This window comes from Staurois parvus, unplaced genomic scaffold (assembly GCF_062004578.1).
Source record: "Staurois parvus isolate SC_StPar_1 unplaced genomic scaffold, SC_StPar_1.0 ptg000338l, whole genome shotgun sequence".
NCBI classification, from domain to species: domain Eukaryota; kingdom Metazoa; phylum Chordata; class Amphibia; order Anura; family Ranidae; genus Staurois; species Staurois parvus.
The window spans coordinates 808,738-821,198 of record NW_028318134.1 but is presented as its reverse complement, the minus strand read 5'-3'; the positions used below and the strand labels follow the sequence as shown (position 1 = coordinate 821,198).

The 12,461-nt window shown below is 40.2% G+C and overlaps 1 pseudogene; it reads right to left on the bottom strand.

Annotated features, from left to right (window-relative positions):
- Window positions 1–5,528: 5,528 nt before the first annotated feature.
- Window positions 5,529–10,464, bottom strand: LOC149457026 (up-regulator of cell proliferation pseudogene; annotated as a pseudogene).
- Between the last annotated feature and the right edge of the window lie 1,997 nt (window positions 10,465–12,461).

Here is a 12,461-nt window from a genome sequence, read left to right as displayed (position 1 = left end):
CCTAAGGCACACTTAAATTTGAGGAAAACTTCTAAGCAACTACGTACAAAAAATGCGGATAGCAACAGTCTCTTCTTAAAGAGCACTAAAGGCTCTGTGGTACACCTCAACAGACCCCAGATGAATCCTCCTCTTCACCCAGCTGTCTGGGGGTATCCATGAGCAAGGGGTCCCATGAGCTGCCAATTTAACAGTCGCAGATGATGAGTTAGTTGGGTATTACACCTGACCACCCTCTCCCCTTATCTGTCCCAGGGGGTGTAGGAGAACTCACACTGTCCTCTCCTGTTAGCTTAGTGGGTTGGTGGTTGCCTTCAGGCCTTACACTGGGCTGACTCCTTCCCTGCTGCACAGACTGTCCTCCCTCTGGAGATGCTGAGGCAATGGAGGTCCTCCTCTCCAGCATCCTGCCTGTAGGTAGGCTCCCCTCTCTGGGGTTCCCTCCCAAGCTCCACACTCCAGCCCTCCCCAATCCATCTTCCACTTGACACTGACTATTGTTCCACAGGCTGTGCCACATTTAAGGGTTGGATAATTCATATTGTTCCAATTTATTTCAGATTTGAAAATTCATTAGTATTGTGATTCAGAAATTTGAAAATTCATTAGTATTGTGATTCAGAAATTCAGATACATCCGAATCTCCGAATAACAAAAATTTTGTTTGAATTTAGATTCTTAACCACTTCCCGACCGGCCATTGTATATAAATGGCCGGACGGTGGCACTGCAGGGTCGGGTGGCCGTTTATAAACGGCCTCCCCGCACCCTGCTTGTGCGCGCTCCCTGGGAGCGTGCAGCACCGCGATCCGGTGCCCGCTGTGTCCTCCGGACACAGTGAAACACCAATCGTCGGACGGGACCTCTGTACGAGGTCCCGATCATGTGATCACTGATTGGCGAATCAGTGATCACATGCAAAGTAGTAAGCAAGATGTCACTTCTGACATCATTGCTTACTACGTGTGAAATCTGTGAATGATCACAGAGGTCACATGGTACAAGGCTATTCACAAAAGCCTTGGACCATGTGACAAGCTGTGACCAATCACAGCTCACTCAGTACTTTTCAATGAGTGCAAGAATGCACACAGAGGGAAAGAGCAATGATTGCTTTTACATCCTATATGGGTGTAAAAGCAATCAGTGTAAAAAAAAAAAAAAAAAAATCTTCATCACCCCTCACAAGTAGTACAGTGTCACCATGGTGACAGTGTACTGCTAGGGTGACAGTATGTAAAAAAAATTAAAAAAAAAAAAAAAATAATAATATAAAAAAATAAAATAAAAATGTAAAAAAAATGTTTAAAAATTATTATTTTTGGTTATAAACTAATTTGTATTTTTTTTTTTTTTACTAAAAAGATAACGGAATAAATTTTAGCTAAGATTTATGATGAAATATTATTTATTTGCAAAATTTTATAAAAAAAACACTTTTTTTCAAAATTTTTGGATATTTCATTTACATAGCAAAAAAAATACAAATCCCAGTGGTGAATAAATACCACCAAAATAAAGCTTTATCTGTCTCAAAAAAATGGTAAAAAATTCATTTGGGTACAGTGTTGCATGACCGCGCAATTGTCATTCAAAGTATGATAGCGCTGAAAGCTGAAAATTGGCCTGGACAGGAAGGGGGCGAAAGTATCCGGTCTGGAAGTGGTTAATGCAACAAATTGCACGTGCCCAGCTGCTACATTTGTCTGCTGCGTATTCATCCTATTATAATAGATAAGTAGCAGCTGCACTTTGAATTCTGATCTCAGTGTATTGATTGATGCCACTAATTCTGGACCATTTCACACCCAATGGAACTTTTGTGGAGCTCAACTGGGATTGAAATGTGTCACAAGGAAGAGTCTGTGCATTGCTACTCTCTAATCTGTGATTGGTCGGCTGGAATGAGCCATTGAAGAGCCCACACCCAAGGTGAAGGAAGCATGGCAGGATGGTGCTATAAGCAGGGTCATGTGACTCTAACATGCCAGCTGAATGTTGTTGAATATCATGTGGGTGAATTTCCCAGAACATCCTTCACAAATAGACCCGTTTGATCTCTCTCTGTATTTGTACTTCTTGTTTACTCGTTCAAAGCAAAATTTAAAAAATATACACACCTTCATATAGAATAAAAAAGATTCTGGACCAACAAAAGTGGCTTTCAGAAGTGTGTTCATGTTTATTACAGCGATACATTTATATGTGAGATTTATATAGTAGTTCCATTGTTAACATTTTCCCAAGCATAAACAGTACATCAATCAGGTACAATATGCATTGTTCCACAATATATATTTAGAGAAAGAAAAAAATTTTTTATAATGTCTGATTCTTTCTGCACCCACTGCACAACGAAACATCATAAACTCAAGAAAACATTGTGATTGGTTAGTGTTATATATGATAAAGAATACATAATGTGTGTCATAGGTAAGGAATAACGTAAAGACCAACTCCAGGCAAAGTCTTTTTGTTATTAACCACTTCCCGACCGGCCATTGTATATAAACGGCCGGACGGTGGCAGTACAGGGTCGGGTGGCCGTTTATGAACGGCCTCCCCGCACCCTGCTTGTGCGCGCTCCCTGGGAGCGTGCAGCACCGCGATCCGGTGCCCGCTGTGTCCTCCGGACACAGTGAAACACCGATCGTCGGACGGGACCTCTGTGCGAGGTCCCGATCATGTGATCACCGATTGGCCAATCAGTGATCACATGCAAAGTAGTAAGCAAGATGTCACTTGTGACATCATTACTTACTATGTGTGAAATCTGTGAATGATCACAGAGGTCACATGGTACAAGGCTATTCACAACAGCCTTGTACCATGTGACAAGCTGTGACCAATCACAGCTCACTCAGTATTTCTCAATGAGTGCAGGAATGCACACAGAGAGAAAGAGAAATGATTGCTTTTACATCCTATATGGGTATAAAAGCAATCAGTAAAAAAAAAAAAAAAAAAAATCTTCATCACCCCCCACAAGTAGTACAGTGTCACCATGGTGACACTGTACTGCTAGGGTGACAGTATGTAAAAAAAAATAAATAAATAAAAAATAATAATATAAAAAAATAAAATAAAAATGTAAAAAAAATGTTTAAAAATTATAATTTTTGGTTATAAACCAATTTGTTTTTTTTTGTTTTTTTTCTAAAAAGATAACGGAATACATTTTACAAAGATGTATGATGAAATATTATTTATTTGCAATATTTTATAAAAAAAAACACTTTTGTTCAAAATATTTGGACTTTTTCATTACATAGCAAAAAAAATAAAAATCCCAGTGGTGAATAAATACCACCAAAATAAAGCTTTATCTGTCTCAAAAAAATGGTAAAAAATTAATTTAGGTACAGTGTTGCATGAGTGCGCAATTGTCATTCAAAGTGTGATAGCGCTGAAAGCTGAAAATTGCCCTGGTCAGGAAGGGGGTAAAAGTGTCCGGTCTGGAATTAAGTGAGGGATATGTTATACCACTGTCTGTTTTTAACCATTGACTTCAATTAAGATATATATACACTATATTGCCAAAAGTATTGTCCCCGCCCTCCAAATCATGTGATTCAGGTGTTCCAATCCCCTCCATGGACACAGGGGTATACAATCAAGCCCATAGGCATGCAGACGGCTTCTACAAACGTTGGTGAAAGAATGGGTCGCTCTCAGGAGCTCAGTGACTCCAAGCGTGGTCCCGTGATAGGTGGCCACCTGGGCAATAAGTCCATCCGTGACATTTCCTGGCTACTAAATATTCCACGCTCAACTGTTAGTGGGATTATAACAAAGTGGAAGTCACTGGGAACAACAGCCACTTGGCCACCAAGTGGTAGGCTATGTCACATGACAGGGCGGGGTCAGCGCATGCTGAAGCGCACAGGGCGCAGAAGTCACCAACTGTCTGCAGAGTCAATAGCTAAAGACCTCCAAACTTCACGTGGCCTTCAGATGAGCCCAACAACAGTGCGTAGAGAGCTTCATGGAATGGGTTTCCATGGCTGAGCAGCTGCATCCAAGCCTTCCATCACCAAGTGCAATGCAAAGCGTCGGATGCCGTGGTGTAAAGAACGCCACCACTGGACTTTAGAGCAGAGGAGACATGTTCTCTGGAGTGACCAATCACGCTTCTCTGTCTGGAAATCCAATGGACGTGTCTGGGTTTGGTAGTTGCCAGGAGAACGGTACTTGCCTGACTGCATTATGCCAAGTGTAAAGTTTGATGGAGGGGGGATTATGGTGTGGGTTTTTTTCAGAGGTTGGGCTTGGCCCCCTTTTTCCAGTGAAGGGAACTCTTAAGGCGTCAGCATACCAAGACATTTTGGGCAATTTCATGCTCCCAACTTTGTGGGAAGAGTTTGGGGATGGCCCCTTCCTGTTCCAACATGACTGCGCACCAGTGCATAAAGCAAGGTCCATAAAGACATGGAGGAGCCAGTTTGGGGTGGAGGAACTTGACTGTCCTGCACAGAGTCCTGACCTCAACCCCATAGAACACCTTTGGGATGAATTAGAGCGGAGACTGCGAGCCAGGCCTCCTCCCCCGACATCAGTGCCTGACCTCACAAATGTGCTTCTGGAAGAAAGGTCAAACATTCTCATAGACCTACTTCTAGCCCTTGTGGACGGCCTTTTTTGAAGAGTAGAAGCTGTTATAGCTGAAAAGGGCGGGGCCAACTCAATATTGAACCCTACGGACTAAGACTGGGGGGCCATTAAAGGTCATGTGTGTGTAAAGGCCGGCCGCCCAATACTTTTGGCAATATAATGTATATATATATATATATATATATATATACACACACTCAACAGACACTTTATTAGGTACACCTGTTCAATTTCTTAGTAATACAAATTGCTAATCAGCTAATCACATGACAGCAACTCAATGCATTTAGGCATCTAGATTTGGTGAAGACGACTTCAAACCAGGGGCGGATTGACCATTTGGAAACTCAGGCACTGCCCGAGAGCCCGGGGTCAGTAGGGGGCCCCATGAGATTCCCCTGGTACCTTTTTCATAGGTTTTTTTGAGTTTGAGCAAGGACACAAGGGCCCCATGATCCCCTATTGCCCAGGGGCCCCATGAGTTGTCAGTCCTCCCCTGCTTCAAACCAAGCATCAGAATGGGGAAGAAAGGGGATTTAAGTAACTTTGAATGTGGCATGGTTTTTGGTCCCAGACGGGCTGGTCTGAATATTTCCAAAACTGATTATCTACTGGGATTTTCATGCACAAACAACTCTAGGGTTTTACAGAGAATGGTCCAAAAAAGAGAAAATATCCAGTGAGCAGCATTTGTGTGGATGAAAATGCCTTGTTGATGTCAGAGGTCAGAGGAGAATGGGCAGACTGGTTCCAGATGATTGAAAGGTAACAGTAACTAAAATAACCATTTGTTACAACCAAGGTATGCAGAATACCATCTTTGAATGCACAACACGTGGAACTTTGAAGAAGATGGGCTACAGCAGCAGAAGACCACACCGGGTGCCACTCCTGTCAGCTAAGAACAGGAAACGGAGGCTACAATTCTCACAAGCTCACCAAAATTGGACAATAGATTGGAAAAATGTTGCCTGGTCTGGAGAGTCTCGATTTCAGCTGCAACATTCAGATGGGAGGGTCAGAAATTGGTGTAAACAACATGAAAGCATGGATTCAGACCATATGCTTCTATGCATTGAGTTCCATTCTTTTGAGGCTAAATAAACATGGCCAGATTTTGCATATGAAAAAGCAGTGCAATGTAGAGTATTCTTTTTTCCCCAGTGTATTATTTCATGTTATATAGCTCCTGTAAACTCGTCATTGCCTGTTCCTGTGTAATTTCTTTCCAGTCCTCTGGAAACTCAGCTGGTTTGGCTATATACTCTATTGCAAACTGATCATTAAAATTCTTGAAAACAAACTTCCAGTAATCGGAGGCATTGATGCTTGAGTCAGCCTGAATGGCCCAGTCAGGATAGAAATTGCGGTAATCCTTGTAAAATTGAGTTTCCCATTTTGTTGCTTGACTCTGGAATGTAGCATTTGTATGCACATTGGTTGAACATATAGCATGACTCAGGATTTTTGTTTTGGAACATCTAGAACGTCCTAATCCATTAGGTCGGTGCACCTCTGCAGAATGCTCTTTGTGGCTTTTACTTCCAGCCTCACAAGGGACTTTACAGAACGGACACAGCTCCCCGCATCCAAAAACTCTGGTGAAGAGCTCATCTTGTGGTTTCAGAGTGAGTCTGGAGAGAACGTCTTCTATACATAAAGACCTCATCTCTTGTTTGATTTGTTCTTCTGTATCAGTGAGAAATTTCTTAATGTCATCAGAAAGCTGACACATAGAGGCGGAATTTGTAAACTCTATCACTTTCAAGTCATTTGATGAGATAACGAGATCTTTATTCAACATTTCACAGAATGTTTTCAAAAACTCCTTCACATTTGAACAGTTTTGAACCTTCGGGTCATTTAGCACTTTGTCCACAGCTTGCATGATTGAAGTCAGAAGTTTAGATTGCAGATTCTCAATGTCTTTGTTTTGCTTGTATTTATCTTTAATGCATTGTGTGATCCAGGTTTTCACAAAAGTCTTATAGTTAATAATGTAATCAACATACTGTTTAAAGTCATTATCTTTCAGCAACTTTTTAAGCAAAGTAAACTGGAAAAACTTCCGGCTGCGATATGCTGTGGAGTCTTCGCCTTGTAAAATATCTTCCACTATTTCTGTTCCAAGATTTTTATCAATGAATTTCATCAGTGCGGGTTTCAGGCAAATGTCACAGAAATCTTTGGCTCTGTTTTGGCACTCATCTTTTTCATTAAATATATTCTGAAATATGGACAGATATTTTTCCTTGTGTTTCTCCAAAATGAGTTTTGGATCATTCTCCTGGATGAAATCTCGGTGCATCTTTTGAAGCACTGGTGCTAATCTGCCCAAAATGTGAAGTTTCACATCCAACTCGAACATGGGAGTGGTGTGGAGCTTCTCTACATAATCCTTCTGAAGCTCCTCCCTGATCATTTTTAACAATTCCTGACAGTAATTGTCATGATAGTCCGCTTTCAGACTTACTTTCTCTGTAACATGACTATTGCATTTATTTAATATAGAGGAATAAAGTTTTTCGTGGTCCTGAAATTCTTGATCTTTAAACAACTTTAATATATTACTTCCCCATTTTTTAAAAACATTTTTTTCTATATGTTCTTCTCTAACTTTAAAGTACTTGTTTCCAAAGACTTTTAAACTATGTATTTCAGTTAATTTCTCTGTGACAGCTCCGACACTGTGGTTCATGTCTTTTTGCAGTTGTCTCAGGATTTCTTGCTCAATATTGCGTTCTTGTAAACTTCTCAGCTGTAGACTTGCCAATGTGTCATTCCACATTTCTTCAAACTGGGATGTGACTTTCTTTTCATTAAAAGTAACTTTTTTTTCTTTGTAATTGTTTAAAAGATTAGTCACTTTATTATTAATAATTGTAATGAATTCTCCTAAAATTTCTTCAACTGCATTTTTTCCTTTTTGAATTTGTACGAGTGCTTCTATTCTGCTGCTTAGAATGTTTTCCTGCTGAACTCTGAGAAGTTTTACACTTTTGAGAAACTCTTCCCTGTATCTTTCTATTAGAGAGGCATTTTCAGATCCATCCTGAAAATATTTTTCTAAAGATTCTCTCATAGTTGTCTCTTCACTATTTACTTTAACATTCAAGTTACGTTTTTTCTCGTTACAAAAGTCTCCTTGTAGACTGATTGCAGTTTCATTTTGTATCATATTCTCAGTCTCCACTATCCAGTTATACATCACTTTGGAGAAGTTCCACTGCAGTTCATTGTACCTACTGGACAATTTCTCATAGGCCTCGGCAACAAGACTATTTCTGAAGTTGAAGATGAAGTTCTCATGTTTCACAGCATTCCACAAACTTTTTATCCATTTAGAAAAATCACAAAGTCTTTGAGGATTCTCTGACTTTTGAAAAAAATCGAGTAAATGTTTCTTAAGTTGGTTAACATTTTCACTGTAACCACTGTTCACTGAAGCCATTGGTGGTACACCATGCCAAAGACCAGGGATATACCACGTATGTTTCTCCATGTCATGGTCCATCACATCTGAAAATGACGTCACTCCAGTCTTTTTTTCCATCCTCGCTGCAATTTGTGTCATTTCATTCAGCTGATCACCAAATTTCTTTCTATCTCTCATGTTCTTTTCATGGGCAGAAACATCACCCACATTCTGATGTACAAACTGGCAGTTAGGTTTTTTCCCAGCTGTTTCCATCCGAAGAAATGCATGGACAACAATTTGCAAAACATCCTTCATTTCTGTCGTGTTCTCCATAGCCATGTTGATTATTGTGACATCACTCAGTCCTATGACTAAAGTTGCCAACTCATTGTCATGTTCATAACTGTCTTTGAGTGAAGTTAGTTCAGGAGCTTTGAGTCCTTCAGTGTCAATGATGAGGATAAAGTGACACCCCAGTTCCCTTTGGAATTTTTCTTTCACTTTAATGAGAGTCATGAAGGCTCCTCGTGTGCATCGCCCACTGGCCACTGGGAACTGCAAACCAAACATGGTGTTCAGGAGGGTGGACTTTCCTGTACTCTGTACCCCCAGGACAGTTATTACTCTCATTTTGCATTGATATTTCATCTTCTTGTCAACCTCCATTAGGACATCAGTTATCCATTGTAAAGGAATGTTAGAGGCATCACCATCAATAAGTTCCAATGGAAACCCATCCAACAGAAGATCAGCTGCTATTTCAGGGAGTTTGCAAAATTGCCTCTGACTTCTCTTAATTTTACTATCATTTACCATAAAACATTCAGCTTCGTAAAACTGTGCAAGCTCCCGTAGGAAGTGTTCAATACCAAGGGAACTTTCAGATATTCTTTGATCTAGCTCTTTGATTTCATTAGGATTGGTGGATTGATTATTACATTTTTCTTTGTACTCGAACTGTAATTTTGACAGATTGACCCAAGAGATTGAATCAAGGAGAATTTTCATCCATTTTAAGAAGAAATGTTTCTCTATTGGGTTTGACTGTATGATTGCATCTATAAAAGTCACTATACCAGGGGGTGGAGAGTGCTGGTTTTGTTCTTTAAGTAACTCTTTTCTTTTCTTGATGAGCTTTGCTCTGTAATGTTCTCCATCATCCTGATCAGTTTGGTGCTTCATTCTACATAGTTCCTTTTCTGTTTTTGCAAGCTGCTTCCATAGATGTCCCTGAAGCTTCAGCATTTTTTCCTTGTACTTTGCCACATCATGTATGTTTTCAGTGATTTCCAGAGCTCGACGTTTTGCTTCCTGACACTCCTTTGACTTTTCATCTACATGGATGCCAAGCTCACTGGCTGTGTCAATCATTTCTTCTAACCTCAGAGGGTAATTATGTATCAGATCTTTCATGATTTTTTGCACATGCTTTACCAGTTTTGCATCATTAATTCTGGGTCCTTTTACTATGGTATGACTATCATCCAGGTTTAGAACTGGATATAGTTTCCTAATGTATTCTACAGTACTTTTTTCACTTTTTGTCAGAATAATAAAATATTTTGTTCTTGAATTATGAAGACTTGATAACAGCCGGTATTCTGTGTCACTAATACTGTCTGCAAAAATGAACACAGCTGATGATATCTGAGTTAGGAAAGTGAATTGAGTCCAGTTACATAAAATGTCTCCTCTCAGGTTCAGAACTGCAAGTGGGTCTGTGAAGATATCAGAGATTTCTTTTCCAGAAGGAAAAAAACAGGACATCTCCACTAAACCATCTGATATTTTCCGAGGAAGGTCTCCACCTTCCATTTCCCTATGTAGAAAATAGTCATAGTGCTGCTGACTTGGGGTTAGAAGCTGATTAATGATGGCAGACTTTGATAAACTGCAATTTTCCAATCTCACAAATGAATAAAATGGTAAAGAAATGTTTACCAGGTTGTTCTCCATGAATCCTTTTGTCTCTTTTAATGACAGAGGCCTCCACCTTTTCACTATGTCCCTCATTGCCCAGATCATAAAGGTGCAGTCTGGACCATCTGCAGATGGCAGCAGGATGGGGACAGCAAACTGGCACATGGCCATTTTGGACACAATCTCCTGCTGTAAGAAATTGTCTGAACAATGCAGAAGAACACACTGGACATCCAGAGGGTGAACAAGAAAAGAATCTGCATCAGAGATATTATCATCAAAATTAATAACATTTATGCCTGTATCCATGTTAGATTCCTCTGGCTGCAGGTTGCGTGCCTTTACATTCAAAGCCAAAAGATTATATAAGAAATACCAAGGAATATCTTGTACTCTTTGAAGCTTGACCTTCTGTAGACTCTCTTGGCCAATTTGTAAAACACTACCCAAGGTGAGTTTAGATTTCATATGATTTTCCAACTTGAGCTGTGCCAGCATCTCCTGAAAATCTTGTCTTTTGTCTGGGGAAAAGACAAAGAACAAGAAACATATATCAATTCACTAAGACTTTAAGCCTGCCAGAAAGAAGAAATTATTATAATGGAAGAAATAAAGGCATTTGATTCATAAACATCAACTTTAAAATTGATGCTTCAGGCGAACTTTGTTTCTCTGCTCAAAGCACTTTACCCCTTGTACCACCAGCTTATTGGTGCTGGTTTCAGGCCGTTTGCTACCCACCCGATAGTCATAACCTTACAACGAAGAAAAAGAAGCCACTCTCTATCATAAAAGCCTGATATGAAAATGTATTACTATTGGACCACAAATTAGCTATTGACCGAGTAAAACAACTTAGAGGGCAGAAGAGCTGGCAGGACAGCCTCTGTACTGGAAAATACTAATATATTTTCATAACAGGCTTTTATGATGGAAAGTGATTTCTTTTTCTTTATTGGAAGGTGATCAACTTAGAATGTAGTGTAACCGAATCACTTTTAAATACATGCAAGTCATATTTATTTAGTTATTTTTATTATTGAAAAGCCTCATCATATTTAAAAATATTTAAATGATATATGTGTGAATATTTAATGCTTAAGATGTATATAAAGTGGTTGTAAAATGTTTCATAACCTTACCTTGCATTATGAGAGGGCCATTCAACTTTGGCTTGTGTTACTGACATCATAAAAGAAAACCAGTTCTTTGACCCATTCAGGTCAAAGTAAAAGGCTCAATACATAGGAGGCACACTCTGCTGCTGATATGTACCATCAATTATTATTTTCCATTTATTTATTACAGGTACTTATATAGCGCTATCAATTTACTCAGCACTTTACATATATATTTTACATTCACCTTCACATCCACAGAGAAAACCCCATTTCTGCCAGTAGTTTTGGTAGTAAATTCAAGTAAGCAGGGTGGAAAACCCATTTCTGCCAGTAGTTTCAGTAGTAAATTCAAGTATGTAGGGGGAAAACCCATTTCTGGCAGTAGTTTGGGTGGTAAATTTAAGCTCGTAGGGTGAAAAACCCATTTCTGACAGTTTTGGTAGTATATTTAAGCATGTAGTGTAGAAAACACATTTCTGCCAGTAGTTTCAGTAGTACATTCAAGGATGTAGGGTAGAAAACTCATTTCTGACAGTAGATTTTGATAATAAATTCAAGCATGTAGGATGGAAAACCCATTTCTGCCAGTAGTTTCAATAATAAATTCAGGTAAATAGGGTGGAAGACCCATTTCTGCCAGTAATTTTGGTAATATATTCAAGTATGTAGGGTGGAAAACCCTTTTCTGGCAGTAGTTTTGGTAGTCATATGGAGCTGTAGAGATACTGTGACTGCTCTCATAGGATCACAGGTTTCCACTCATCGGTGTTACTGCAAGGCTGCTGTTACAGGGCCTGTAGCTGAAGGGATCCTCAGGAAGCTATCATTCCTGCATTTTGCCTGTGTTCATCAATAAATAGTAAAAAGACCCTTGGACTTGAGCAGGAGCTTATCAGTAGACCACTGGGGCTGGTAACAGGGTGGGCAGCCTCAGGATAGAGAGGGTGACATAAAAATTTCTAGTGGCTCCTTTAGGGGTCATCACTACAGTGACGTCGCTATGGGGGTGCGGACCGCACCGGGTGACACCTGGAGGAAGGGTGACTTCAGTCCTCAGGGCCCCAGTGACTGATCTGTATCTCTTGCTCACTGTCTGGGTTACCATCTCTGTCCCTGTCTCACATAGCAAAGCAGATTCCTTACCAAAGCTGCCTTCCCTTCCTCCGCTGCTTACATGTACACATACAGGAGGAGGAGGGGGAGGAGGGACACCATTGTACATGTCCCGCGCTGATCTGAGGTCTTTGCCAAGTTTACTATATCATAGATGGACAGAGCAGGGGGACAGACTGACCAGGAAGGGGGGCTAGCTAGCACAAGTGGAGAGGGGTGTTGGCACAGAGGGAGGGGGTTTGCACTGAGGGAGGGGGGTCTATACTGAGGGGGCGATC